Genomic DNA, 12,638 nt, shown 5'->3' on the forward strand with positions numbered 1-12,638 from the left:
GACTAAGTTCTACTTGTTCTGTAACTGACTAAATTTGACTGATCATGACATGACTGATACTATTTTGTAACTGACACTGGATTTAGGTACACATCTAAATTATTGGCTATTAAATACCCCCCGGACTTGATAGCATGGAAATAAAAACATAACATGATCTTGAAAGACATAACAATGTACACTTGTCCATAATTCATTCATACGGACATTTTATCAAACACTTGTAGGGCATAAGCTTGTACGTATACTCCCAGGTTATGATTTCATAATTTAATTCACATGGATATTCTATCAAACACTTGGTGAGTAAAACTTAATGCACATAATCATGGATAACATATAAATATTGCAACTACAATGCCCAAACATGAAATTTCATGGATTTAGCATGCAATTCATAAAATCCCCCATAAATACTATTCTAATTTCATGAATCTTATAATAATCATGGATTGGAAACCCAATTAACATCATAGACATGCATACAATCAATTTCAAACATGGGAAAATTCACAATTCCTTAAGCTTGAAATTTTAAAAAAGAAATTTTTGGAATCTATGGGTGAATGGTACCCCATAGATGAACACCTAACATACCTTGGGTTGTTAATTCTTGAAGTTTTTGGAGAAATTCTAGAAATTGACCTTGATTTCTTGGAGTTAGGGTTTGTATCTTGAGGGAGAATATTTTGATTCGTGAGAAAATAGTGAAATAATGAGCAACTTGTGCTCTTTTATGGATTAATTATGTGTTTAGGCTGACTGGGATGAGGAAAATGTACTTACAAGCCTCTTGGATTTAAAACTCGAAATTAACTAAAAAATCCTAATTTGGCATGCTGGCGCAATGCGGCGCGGTGCTATTATGCTGTGTCTTTAGAAATTGACAATTGGTAAAATTCATGGTGGCGCAATGCGGTGGTATCGCGTTGCCACACTGGTTGCAACCTGGAAATTCTCCGCAATGCGGTGACATCACGTAGCTTTACTGGAAAATGGACAATTGTGAATTGAGGGTTTGGCATAACGCGCTAATATAGCGATAGAATACTGGATTTGATAATTGCCATTTGGTCATGCTCCTCAATGCGCTGAAGTGCCAGTTGGCACACTACTTTACAAAAATGGCTCTAACTCTTTGCCAGGGTATCAAATTTGGGTGAATTTTATATCGTTGGAAAGCTAACTGAATTTCTACGCATTCGTAGGCTCTAAACTGAAAAATACCTAGTATTTCAAAAATTTTATATAGGGTAACCCATGTACTTAGGGTTAATTTAAGCTAGGGAAATACGAGGTATTGTAATATCTCCCCCTTGGGAAAATTTGTCCTCGAATGAGACTGACTAAGCTGAAAAACACTGATAGACTAAGTTTACACACTGAACATGCATACTGAAACATGGCTACATGACTGAACTACTAACAAGCTGTGTTCTCATACTAAACATTCATATCTGATGCATAGAATACATGGCTGAAGTTACTGTTAAGCTAAATTTTCATACTGAACATGCATATTTGATGCATGAGTGCATGACTGAACTGATTCATGAATGCATGACTGAATACGCAACGATAACTGATATCAAGATTATAGCTATAACTGAACATGGAACTGAGTAAATCCAAGGAAGATTGTTATCTTGAGCTGAATCATAGTTTGCGGAGAAGAGGTAAGGATACTTGGTCCACATATCTACTTCTGTTTCCCAAGTAGCTCCCTCAATAGACTAATTTCGCAAAAGAACTCTAACCAAGGGAACTTCTTTGTTTCTAAGTCTGCGAATCTGACAATCGAGGATCTAGACTGGAACCTCTTCGAAAAAAAGATTATTCTGATTATCTATGCCATCTAAGGGAACTATGATTGCTGGGTCACCAATGCATTTCTTTAGCAATGAAACATGATATACTGGGTGTACTGAAGCTAGATCTGAAGGTAAATCAAGCTCATAAGCTACCTTTTTAAAATGACTGAGAATTCTATAAGGACCGACATATCGAGGACTGAGCTTTCCCTTCTTGCCGAGCCTCTTTACTCCCTTTAAGGGAGAGATTTTCAAGAACACAAAATCATCGATCTCAAACTCGAGATCCATTTTCCTCACATCTGCATACGATTTCTATCAGCTCTGGGTAGCCCTAAGCCTTTCTCCGATCAGCTGAACCTTTTCTAAGGCATCAAACACTAAGTTAGGCCCTACTACTGCGACCTCACTTACCTCGAACCAACCAATTGGAGATCTATATCTTCTACCATAGAGAGACTCAAATGGATCCATCTGAATACTGGAGTGATAGATGTTATTGTATGTAAATTCGATCAAAGGCAAGTGGTCATCACAACTACCCTTAAAATCGACAATACAGGCTCATAGCATATCTTGTTGAGTCTGAATGGTCCATTCTGCTTGATCATCTGTCTAAGGGTGGAAGGTTGTACTAAGGTGAACTCGGGCACCAAGACTCTTTTGGAATGCTTTCCAAAAATGAGCGGTAAACTGGGTACCTCTATCTAAGATGATGGATACTGGGACTCCATGTAACTTGACCAACTCTCTGATATAGAGTTTGGTATAGTCTCCTCGGCTGAATAAGAAGTATGAACTACCAAGAAATGAGCTGATTTGGTCATCCTATCTACGATAATCCAAACGAAATCATGCTGATGACAAGTACGAGGTAAACGCATCATAAAGTCCATGTTTACTTCTTCCTATTTCCATGTGGGAATACTAAACTCCTGCATGGACCCACTAGGCTTCTGGTGCTCAATCTTAACCTGCTGACAGGTAGAGCACTTAGGTACAAACTCTGAAATATCTCTCTTCATCCCACTCCACCAATAGATCTCCCGTAAATTATGGTACATCTTAGTGTCCCCTGGATTAATAAAGTATCGCGTACCATGCACTTCTGCAAGAATTCATTGCCTCAAGTCATCTAAACCTGGCACACATAAACCACTTTGGCAACGCAACACACCATCTCCCTCTTGGGAGAAAACCTTTACTTTCTAATCTCCGACTAACTCTTTTAACTTAACAAGACTGGGATCTCTATCCTGCTTTTCCTTCACTTCGAAAACTAGAGATGATTCTGAACTATTCTGCACCCACACACTACCCTTTACTGAATCGACTAAGCGAATACCTAGTCGGGAAAGTTGATGAACTTCCTGAACTAACTTCTTCTTATCATTCTCAACATGAGCAACACTACCCATAGACAATCTACTGATAGCATCAGCCACTACATTGGCCTTTCTCGGGTAATATAAAATACTCATATCATAATCTTATAACAACTCTAACCACCGTATCTGATGCAAATTCAAATCTTTTTGATAGAACATATACTGAAGGCTTTTGTGATCTGTGAAAACATCAACATGCACCCCATACAAGTTATGCCTCTAATTCTTTAAGGCAAATACTATAGCTTCTAACTTAAGATCATGAGTCGGGTAATTCTTCTTATGGGGCTTAAGTTATCTGGAGGAATAGGCTATGACCTTACCTCTTTTCATTAGGACACAACCTAAACCTACTCTGGATGTATCACAGTACACAAAAAACCTATCTGAACCATCTGGTATAGCCAAGACTGGGGCTGAGGTGAGTCGAGTCTTCAACTTTTGAAAACTCTTCTCATAAGAATCTGACCACTGAAACTGGACTTTGTTCTGAGTCAATTTGTACATGTGGGACATAATAGATGAAAACCCTTCAAAAAACAAATGGTAATCTACATGATTATTCTTACTACGGGAATAAACAAGAATGCCATTGATGAAAACTATAACAAACATGTCCAAGTACTGCTTGAACACGCGATTCATTATGTCCATGAAAGCTATTGGGGCATTAGTAAGACCAAAGGATATGACTAGAAATTCAAAGTAACCATACCCAGTTCTGAAAGATGTTTTTGTAATGTCATATTCTCTTACTCTGAGCTGATGATAGCCTGATCTGAGATCTATCTTAAAAAAGTAACTAGCACCCTGAAGTTGGTAAAGTAAGTCATCGATTCTAGGAAGTGGATATTTATAATTGACTGTGACTTTTTTCAACTGACGGTAGTTTATACATATTCTAAGAGAACTGTCTTTCTTACGCATGAATAAGATTGGTGCGCCCACGGGGAAATGTTATGTCTAATGAATCCCTTATCTAGGAGATCCTTCAATTGTTATTTTAACTCCCTGATTTCTACTAGTGCCATTTTGTATAGTATAATAGATATGGGCTGAGTATCTGGAAGAAGGTTTATTCCGAAGACTATTTATCTAATGGGAGAAACTCCAGGAAGATATTCAGGAAACACATCATAGAATTCATTTACTACTGGAACTAACTCAAGAGTTGGAGTTTCTGAGTTAAAGTCTTTGACTCTCACAAGATGATAGACACATCCCTTGGATATAATATTTTGTGCTCTAAGGTATGAAATCAACTGACCCTTAAGAGTTGTAGTACTACCTCTCTATTCAAGGATTGGTTCATTTGGAAACTAAAAATAAACAATTCTATTTCTATAATCAAATGAGGCATATAATGAATGGAGCCAATCTATGCTGAGAATGACTTCAAAATTCACCATATCTAATTCTACTAGGTCTGCTTAAGTAAATTTGTGAGATATCATAACCGGACAGATCCTGTATACCCATCGGGCTATGATAGATTTACCCACTGAGGTAGAAACTGAGAAAGGCTCTGCTAGGATTTCTAGACTAACTTTGAATTTAACGACTATATAAGGAGTTACGAAAGATAAAGAATCTCCTAGACCTAGAAAGGCATAGACATGTAAATAGAAGATATGTAACGTACCAATGACCACATCAGAATAATTTTCCTGATCTTGTCTGGACTAAAGTGCATAAAGCTTGTTTGGGTGTTTCCCACTGGTGGCACTGAAAGCGGCACCCTGCTAATTTGGGTGACCTGACTAAGCTGAAGGACAATTATACTGACCCTGAGGACCTAACTGAGGACAATCTCTAACTCTGTGGCCTAGATTTCCACACCCGAAACAAACATCACTGCCAGCTCTGCAGACACCCTGATGGTTTCTGCTATATGTCTGACAAAGAGGATTTGTTCAAGCACTGTTGACACTACCTTGAGATTTAGATCCTGGCGCCCTATCTTTGCTACCATTTCTGAACTTAGGTACTGGAGTACTGGCTGAGGACGAAGCTGGAACTAAAGATTTCAGGCGAAACTGGGAATGGTTACTGCCCTTTGACTTAGGCTGAGTGAAATTAAAGCTACCAGTTCTAGCTCTCTTATTCTACCTCTCTCTTTCTCTATTTTTCGCCTCTTCTATCTACTGAGCATAGACCAATAGCCTAGATATGTCTATCTCCTTAATCAACATCGCAGTTCTGCATTTTTTAACCACATTTTCTGACACCTTAGAAAAGAACTTGCTTATTTTGGACCTACTGTCTGCTACTACAAGGGGAGTGTACCTGGATAACTAGTTAAACTTAAGGGAATACTCTTTCACACTCATATTGCCCTGCCTAAGATTGATAAACTCTAACACCTTGGCTTATCTCAGCTCTAAAGGAAAAAATCTCTCTAGGAAAGCAGTAACAAACTCTTCCTACTCTATGGGATCTGCATTTGTGCCCCTGTCTACCTTCGACTTCTTAAACTATGTATGAGCTACATTTTTTAGCTGATAGGTAGCTAACTCAACAATTTCACTGGAAGTTACTCCCATAATATCTATGACTTTCTGAACCTAATTGAGGAACTCCTGTGGATCTTCTTCTGACTTAGATCCTGAGAATAGAAGAGGATTCATTCGGGTGAAGTCCCAAATCCTGGATGCAGTAGTATTGGCCACTGGTTTGGCCTGAACAGCAGTTGGCCATTCATTCTGAGCTACTATGGAATTGGCTAAAGTAGTGAACGCAACTCTAAATTTTGCATGAGAGACATGCTCGTCCAGGGGATCTGCCTGAACGGGTTGAGGTGCTGATTGATTTTCGATTCTCCTTTCATTGGTCTTTATAGGAGACATATTCTGTAAATGAAAGAAAAAAATGGATTAGACTGAGAGTTTAGCTTGAGATCATGTTCGCTCGCACGACATGAATATTAAAAGAATGGAAAATTTTTCTAAAATATCTCATAGCCTCTTATCCATAAGTGTGGGGCGCTACACACCCATGCATAAGACTCTACTTGATGCAACTTTTAGACTCCCTAGGACTCTGTTGAACCTTAGGCTCTGATACCAAGTTTGTAACTCCCTGAGTGTACCCCGAACGCTACACAGTGCTTACGAGCTCGAAGGACCACAAGTTAACCCATGACTGATATCTACTGTGAGCACTGAATAATAATACTGTAATAAATATAGAAAGTAGGCTAAAATGCCATAAGGTTCAAAACATATAAAATAGTGATAAAATATACTACTGAACTACTAATCTGTAAAACTGAATACTGTCTGAAAGTCTAGTCTAAAAAACCTCTAAACTGAACCATCTAAATGTGGAGTTGATAGGATAAGCCCTCAACTAACACCCTTTACTGAAATTACTGCATCTACTAAATAACTAAAATAATAGAATATCCTCAATAGATGAGAACTCACTACTAACTCTGACACTGCAGGCTGAATCTGAATCTATCTATGCGTGGTCTGGAACCTGAGCATCCGAACCTATGATATAAGACATCATAATGCAAAGAAAGAGTATGCATCAGTACATGTAATATATTGGTATGCTAGATGAGGTAAGGCTGAATGCAAGGGTTCATATACATGAACATTAACTGACTGAATGATATAGAGTAACTAAACATGAGAGTACATAGATAACTAATACTACAGTAATTACTGAGTATGCACTACTGTGCATATAAATAAATATTATAACTGAGCTTGTCTAAAGCTAAGTCCTGAGTTTTGATATTGAGTAACTGATATCTGAAGTTACTGATAACTAAGTTACTAATACTGGTTGACTGTATCTGACAGTCCTGATTCTATAAAACTGAATTGAGCTCTATTCTGAAGACTGAGAATAAAACTATGGGAGGTAATCATCTAACCGACATGCCCCAAATAAGATAACTGAGTTAGGGTCCAACCTGTGACCCCAGTTGGAAGAGTGTCAGTATTGTGCCATGGGTAAAGACACTGAAGAGTCACCCTCTACTGGCAGGTGCCCTAAACGAGAATGGTGGTATCCTCTACTGGCAGGTAAATCACCTCATCAACCCTCAACTGGCAGGTTGATGTCTCAACCTACACTGGCTATGTATTTCTAGAACATAAGGATTGCTTCTAAGGATCACACCCTATACTGGCAGGTGAGTCCCTATCCTTGGGTTCACTCGGTGCTGAATCCTACTCCCAACTGAATAGACACTGAATTGATTATACTAAACTGGACTAGACTGATGCTGAGTTTACTAAGTTTTCTTGAGTTCTTTAATTGACTAAGTTCTACTGTGTTCTGTAACTGACTAAATTTGACTGATCGTGACATGACTGATACTATTTTGTAACTGACACTGGATTTAGGTACACATCTAAATTGTTGGGTATTAAATACCCCCAGGACTCGATAGCATGGAAAGAAAAGCATAACATGATCTTGAAAGACATAACAATGTACACTTGTCCATAATTCATTCATACAGACATTTTATCAAACACTTGTAGGGCATAAGCTTGTACATATACTAGCATGTCATGATTTCATCATTTAATTCACATGGATATTCTATCAAACACTTGGGGAGTACAATTTAATGCACATAATCATGGATAACATATAAATATTACAACTACAATGCCCAAACATGCAATTTCATGGATTTAGCATGCAATTCATAAAATCCCCTATAAATACTATTCTAATTTTATAAATCTTATAATAATCATGGATTGGAAACCCAATTAACATCATAGACATGCATACAATTAATTTCAAACAAGGGAATTCACAATTTCTTAATCTTGAAATTTAAAAAAAAAAAGATTCTTGGACTCTATGGGTGAAAGGTACCCATAGATGAACACCTAACATACCTTGGGTTGTTAATTCTTGAAGTTCTTGGAGAAATTCTCGAGGTTGACCTTGATTTCTTAGAGCTAGGGTTTGTATCTTGAGAGAGAATGTTATGATTCTTGAGAAAATAGTGAAATAATGAGCAACTTGTGCTCTTTTAGGGCTTAATTACGTGTTTAGGCTGACTGGGGTGAGGGAAAAGTACTTTAATGCCCCTTGGATTTAAAACTCAGAATTAACTAAAAATTTCCGATTTGGCATACTGGCGCAACGTGGTTCTATTGCGTCGTGTCTCTGGAAATTGATAACTGGAAAAATGCACAGTGGCGCGACCCGGTGGTATCGCGTTGCCACACTAGTTACGACCTAGAAGTTCTTCGTGATACGGTAATATAGCTACACGTAGCTTCACTGGAAAATAGACAATTGTTAATTGAGTGCTTGGCACGACGCACCAATATCGCGATGTAACACCGAATTTGACAATTGTCATTTGGTCATGCTCCGCGATGCACTGAAGTTTCAGTTGGCAGACTGCTTTACAAAAATGGTTTGAACTCTTCGCTCGAGTATTGGATTTGCGTAAATTTTATATCGTTGAAAAGCTAACTGAATTTTCTACGCATTGAAAGGCTCTAAACTAAAAAATACTGAGTATTTTGTAATTTTTTTATAGGGTAATCCATGTACTGAGAGTTAATTTAAGCTAGGAAAATATGGGGTATTACAGTATTGTAGGAGGTGTAGATCTCCTATTGGTTAGTTTGATCTTGGTAAGGTCCCTACTTGGTTTACCAAGCTATGGAGAAGGTGAAGGTGATTCGGGATAGGCTTAAGGCTGTCCAAAGTCGCCAAAAGTCCTATGCAGATGTTAGCATAGAGACTTGGAGTTTGAGGTTGGGGATAAGGTTTTTCTTAAGGTTTATCCCATGAAGGGAGTAGTGTGATTTGGCAAGAAGGGAAAGCTCAGTACTCGATATGTGGGTCCTTGGTTATGAGCTGGAGTTGTCTTCTACCTTGAGCTTAGTTCATCCGGTCTTTCATGTTGTTCCTACTTTGGTCGTTTCTTTGGAAGGACTGGGTATCATTGATTCTTTATCTTATAAAGAAGTCCCGATTGAGATCTTGGATAGGCAGGTTTGTCGATTGTAGACCAAGGATCTAGCATTACTGGTGAATATAGATCTGATAGGGGCAGTGAATATACTACTAAAACTCTAGAAGATTTTTGTAAAAAAAATGACATTATCTATGATTTTAGTGCTCCTTATACTCCCCACAAAATGATGTAGCCGAAGAAAAAATAGAACTCTTAAGGAAGTGATGAATTCTGTGCTTTTAAGCTTAGGTCTACCTGACTATATGTGGGGGGAAGTTGCCTTGTCTGTATGTTATATTCTTAATAGGACTCATAAGAAGTTAAACAAGACCTCATATGATTTATGGAAAGAGTTTGCCCCTAACTTGAAATTTTTGAAAGTATGGGAGTGTTTGGCTAAGGTTAGTCTACCTGATTTTAGACGGGTAAATGAAGGCTCTAAGACTTTTGGCACTATCTTTATTGGTCTCGCTCAAAATAGTGTTGCATATAGATTTATGTTATTAAATGATCATTTTATTTGTGAATCTAAAGATGCAAAAATTTTTAGCATGTTTTTCCTTTGTAAAATGACGTGCCTAGTGATGTTATTGCTAATGAGCATGAAAATGAACTTAAAAGGAGTAAAAGACGTAGAACTGAGACTAGTTTTGGTCCTGATTTTATCACCATCTTCTTAATTGAGGATTTTGATATTGATACTTTAAATGATGAATTATTATCTATCTACTTAATAGAAGAAGACCCTAAAACTTATGATGAAGCAATGAGTTCAATAGATGCAATATTTTCGAAAGAGGCTATTAAAAATGAATTAGACTATATAGTCTATAATCACAATTCGGACTTGTATGACTTGTATATAGGTTGTAAACCCATAAGTAGCAAGTGGATATTTAAAAAGAAATTGAGGCCTGATGGTACAATTGATAAGTATAAGGTTAGACTTCTTATTAGGGGTTTTAACCAAAAGAAAGGTGTTGATTATTTTGATACTTATTCTCCTGTGACTAAAATAGCAACCATTAGGTCTTATTGCTCTAGTCGCTATTCATAGTTTAGTGGTACACCAAATGAATGTCAAAATTATATTTTTAAATGATGATTTAGACAAAGAGATCTATATGACTCAACCTGAGGGTTTTATGGTCCCAGGACAAAAGAATAAAGTATGCAAAATGAGAAAGTCCCTATATGGACTTAAGCAGGCACCTAAGCAGTGGTATGAAAAATTTAATTCCACATTAATAGATAATGGATTTATTGTTAATTTATCTGTTACTTGCGTTTATTATAAAATGATAGGATCAGATTGTGTGATTATATGTTTATATGTGGATGACATGTTAATCTTTGGCCCTAATGTGAATGTTGTTAATGAGACTAAGAAATTTTCATATTCTAAATTTAAAATGAAAGAACTTGGAGAAATTGATGTGATTTTAGGGATAAAAATTAAAAGAATTGTTAATGGATTCTCTTTGTGTCAGTCTCATTATATTGAAAAGATGTTGAAAAGGTTTGATTGTTTTGATGTAGTTTCAGTGAGAACTCCTTATAATCCTAGCATACACTTGAAAAAAAATAAAGATTTCAGTGATTCTCAAACAGAATATGCCAGAATAATTAGGAGTGTGATATTTCTTATGAACTATACTCGGCCTGATATAGCTTATGTTGTTAGTAGATTGAGTAAATATACTCACAATTCCAATAGTGAACACTGGAATGCTCTTCATCGCTTGTTAAGGTATCTGATAGGAACTATAGATTGGTGTTTGCATTTTAATAAATTTTCTATTGTTTTAGAAGGCTTTTTTTATGCAAACTGAGTGACTGACAATGATGAAGTTAGCTCTACTAGTGGCTATGTGTTTACTTTAGGTGCAGGTGCTATTTTATGAAAGTTTTCAAAGCAGACTTGTATAGCACGTTCTACCATGGAATTTGAATTCATTGCTCTTGAGTTGGCAAGGCAAGAAACTGAGTTGCTGAGAAACCTTTTGGCAGATGTGCCTTTCTGGAGAAGACAGGTGCCACCAGTCTCTTTACATTGTGACTCACGGGTGGCAATTGAGATTGCTAAAAATAGTGTATACAATAAAAAAAGATATATTCGTATCAGACATGGTACGATTAAATAATTATTGAAACATGGTGTTATTTTCTTGGAATATGTGAGATCCAAAAGAAATCTAGCAGATCCTATGATCAAGGGTTTGACAAGAAAAATGGTCCTTGAATCGTAGAGGGGGGTGGAGCTATAGCCTATGGATTGAGGTAATATGGTGGATACCCATTTGCAGTCAAACGAAGCCATATAGGCCTTCAATAAACACTACATATTCTATCCATATGACATGAGGCGATGTATTATAAGGTTGATCTTATTTTTGCGTTTAATGATCCATAGCCTTAAGGTGATCTATGAGATATACTTGATGGATCACCTATGTGAGCGTAAAAGGTTGGTCACCTTTTTATAAAAGACTTAGGTCGTCTTTCTAGAGCACTCATAAGACCCAAGGTTTGTGTGCATGACCATAAAAGCACTTTATAGTATCGCGAAGGTTGCTTAAAATCAAGAATGTGGTATTTGTTGTAGAGGTCTCAACTTATGTCCATCTAGTTCAAGAGTACTTCACTTTTTGGATATTTGTTGTTGTCTTATATCACTACGTGTCAATTCAAATCGAAAGATACTGACACTTAAGTACATGTTCCTACCTTTTGCCCAAAATTTGTTCATATTATTTATCTTTGCATTAGTGGGAGATTGTGGAGTTAATACTTCTTAAAGCATTTTATGTAATACAAAGAATAAAAAAGAAAACATACGTTTAGGAGGAGTTGAACATACAGTCCTATGTTATAATGAAAATGAACATACTTCCGCAGAATGTAAATTCAATAAAATCACAGTAATGACTCTTTAATGTCTTTAATGCTCACCATCAATATCTCTCAAGTTCATTCGTCCTGTCGATTCCAATATGCTATATAAGGAACACCTAAAGAGAAGAATATATACAATAAAAAAAAAAAAGAGTCTTCCTCCTTTCCTCTTCTTGAATTATTTTAGGCAATTGGTTTGGGCAACCTCCAAACTTCTAGCCACGGCTGCACGTGTTTGGAAGTAGCTGTGGAACCTTGGGGAGCGAGCCTAGAAAGATTTGCACCGGAGTCGGGCCGAAATCTCTTTCAAGGCAGTGGTTTGCCACGACACAGTGTTTGTGACAACTCTCTTACAATTACTAATTCCTATACAATATCAATATTGTAGTAATTTTTTCCTAACATGTATAACTAAAATGTAAGCATTGGTTATACATAGGGTGAAAAAATATAACAAACAAGGTACTAGGAGTACACATTAAACTAATGCATGTATTAGCTTTTCAATACACTCTGCCAAACGATCTCTTATAGTTTTTAGTTTATTTTTGATATTTTAAATTGGAAGTATTTTTTTAAAAAAAGAACAATTAA

This window comes from Capsicum annuum, chromosome 12, assembly GCF_002878395.1.
Source record: "Capsicum annuum cultivar UCD-10X-F1 chromosome 12, UCD10Xv1.1, whole genome shotgun sequence".
Classification (NCBI taxonomy): domain Eukaryota; kingdom Viridiplantae; phylum Streptophyta; class Magnoliopsida; order Solanales; family Solanaceae; genus Capsicum; species Capsicum annuum.